Genomic DNA, 2,958 nt, shown 5'->3' with positions numbered 1-2,958 from the left:
GTCCTGGAATAAGTGCAACCAGAATGCTCCTTGTAAGTGAGAATAATCTGACTTCCTCTCACCTACTTTGGTCTTGTTGTCAAGAGGGAACATTTCCTGGAGAAAATTATCATGTTGGGTAAAGTAGAGGGTGTGCCAAAAAGAGGAAGACCCTCAGTAAGATGGATTGACACAGTGGTTGTAATGATGGACTCAAGCATAGAAGGGATTCTGAGGATGGTGCAGGACTAGGCAGTGTTTTTTTTCTGTTGTAAATAGGGTCACTATGAATCAGACATTACTTGATAGCACATAACAATAACAACAACAGTTAATATCAGATTTAGTAATGAAAAAGTGACTGGAAAGGTGTCCATAAGAGTTTTGAAAAGTTATGAGATATTCTTGAGGATCTATGTTCTGGTTACCTAGTGCCACTCTGACAAGAATATATTACAAGCTCTGCTCCTCCTCATTTGACAGACAGCCACACCCTTTTGTGCAGTCCCAGCCATTCCATGAGACAGGATGGTGAAGGTCAGAGTAAATGGATTCAGCTATATTGGGTGCCTGGTCACCAGGGCTGCTTTTAACTCTGGCAAAGTAGATGTTGTTACCATCAATGACCCCTTCATTTATTTCAACTACATGGTCTACATGTTCCAGTATGGTTCCACCCATGGCCAATTCCATGTACTGTCAAGGCTGAAAATGGGAAACTTATCATCAATGGGGAGCACATCACTATCTTCCAGGAGCGAGATCCCACCAACATCAAGTGGGGTGATGCTGGTGCTGAATATGTTGTAGAGTCTACTGGCATTTTCACAACCATGGAGAAGGCTGGGGCTCACTTGAAGGGTGGTGCCAAAAGGGTAATCATCTCTGCCCCTTCTGCCAATACCCCCATGTTTGTGATGGGTGTGAACCATGAGAAGTATGACAACTCCCTCAAGATTGTCAGCAATGCCTCCTGTACTATCAACTGCTTGGCTCCTCTGGCCAGGGTCATCCATGACAACTTTGGCATTGGGAAGGACTCATGACCATGGTCCATGCCATCACTGCCACACAGAAGACTGTGGATGGCCCCTCTGGGAAACTGTGGCATGATGGCTGTGAGGCTGCCCAGATCATCATCCCTGCATCTACTGGCACTGCCAATGCTATGGGCAAGGTCATCCCTGAGCTGAATGGGAAACTCACTAGCATGGTTTTCCATGTCCCCACCCCCAATGTGTCAGTTGTGGACCTGACCTCTCATTTGGAGAAAGCCGCCAAATATGATGACATCAAGAAGGTGGTGAAACAGGCATCAGAGGGTCCCCTAAAGGGCATCCTGGGTTGTCTCCTGTGACTTTAACAGTGACATCCTCTCTTCCACCTTTGATGCTGGGGTAAGCATTGTCCTGAAAGACCACTTTGTTAAGCTCATTTCCTGGTATGATAATTAATTTGGCTACAGCAACAGGGTGGTGGACCTTATGGTCCATATGACCTCCAAGGAATAAGAGCCTCCTGGACCACCAGCCCCAGCTCTAGCACTAGAGGAAGAGAGAAACCTTTGGCTGCTGGGGAGGCCTTGCCCCAACTCCATCCTCAACACACTGAGAATCTCCCATCCCCTATAGTTTCCATCCAGACCCCCTGAAGAAGAGGAAGGGCTTAGACAGCCCAACCTTGTTGTGTACCATCAATAAAGAACATTGTACCTTAAAAAAAAAGTATATACCACAAATGGGATGGCCTTAACAAACAAGAGTTTATTATCTTACAGTTTGGAGGCTTTAAGTCCAAGTTCAAAGTGCCAGGCTCTAGGGGCTATGTGAAAGCCCCTCAACCTTGGGGTCCAGCTCTACCTCCTGCTCCTGGCCCACTGGAGCTAGAGGCATTTCTTCACTCAGACAGCTGCTGGCTGCTAAGGCTGACAATCCCAAGATTAACAAGTAAAAAGGCACAGTCCTGATGTTACCAAATGGCAGGCCATTAATTTAAGTCCATTGTACATCTCAAGGTCAGCAGAGCATAGCAGACTGTTGAACAATGGCACGGCTACATGCAGGGTCCAAGCATGCCATAAGCTATAGACCATTCCCAAAGCTGCTTCTTATATATGGGAAGCAGACTGCATACTCTGCGCAGCTACTCAGCTGCTTGTGGCAGATCCTACCACGGAGCTGTTGCCAGTCTCATCATGGGAAATAACTACCACCAGCTGCCCAGACACTCAACCAGGCCCAGCCAAGTTGACATACAAATTTAAATACCACAATCTAGAAATCGATGCACATGTGCATTTCAAGGGCTCAGACCAGAAAGATCTGAGAAGTCCCAAACTTCCACATCTCTTTTTGACCAATGGCTCAGTGCAATCTGTTGGAATGAAATTGATATTACACCTACTCCTTAATTATGGACTGTCTCAATATCTGACATTTCACATTTACAACCAGTTTGAAAACATTCTTACACAACTTCTCCAACGGTACAAATCCCATGCAGGGCTAGCCACAGTACACACATGGGAGGGCAGTTTGCTGGCTATGGATTCATCTCTAACCTATCTGAAACTTCTTGGTCTAGCCACAGGGAACAGTGTGACGGTGGTACCACACAAAGTTGGGGGCAAGTAAGGGGAGGCTGGGTGAGGTCCCAAAGGTGCTAGGAAATTCAATGGATGTAGGCAGAAATGGGGGGAGAAGGAAATGGCTGCAAGTTTGGGGCAACTGGAGAATGAACGGGGTCCCTGCCCAGGGCAGATGGTGGGAGGCAGCAAGTGAAGGACAAGTAGGGTCACCACACAAATGCAGACACTGGGAGGCAGTGGATGGCAAGCAATACTATTACTATTACTATTATCAATACTATTACTACCAACCCCAACCGTTGTGGACTTCATGGTGGAGAAGGTGTGCTGGAGAAGAGGGGCCATCCATACCACACATATCACAAGACATGCCAGTAGTTTGTTATGGGCAG

The 2,958-nt window shown here is 46.8% G+C and overlaps 1 pseudogene; it reads left to right on the top strand.

Annotated features, from left to right (window-relative positions):
• The first annotated feature begins 507 nt into the window (after positions 1 to 507).
• LOC103198320 lies at positions 508 to 1,490 on the top strand (annotated as a pseudogene).
• The last annotated feature ends 1,468 nt before the right edge of the window (positions 1,491 to 2,958 follow it).

The sequence above is a fragment of the Orycteropus afer genome, unplaced genomic scaffold (genome assembly GCF_000298275.1).
Source record: "Orycteropus afer afer isolate SDZICR_OR568_19922 unplaced genomic scaffold, OryAfe1.0 scaffold00091, whole genome shotgun sequence".
Taxonomy (NCBI): domain Eukaryota; kingdom Metazoa; phylum Chordata; class Mammalia; order Tubulidentata; family Orycteropodidae; genus Orycteropus; species Orycteropus afer.
This window is presented reverse-complemented; position numbering and strand designations above follow the sequence as displayed.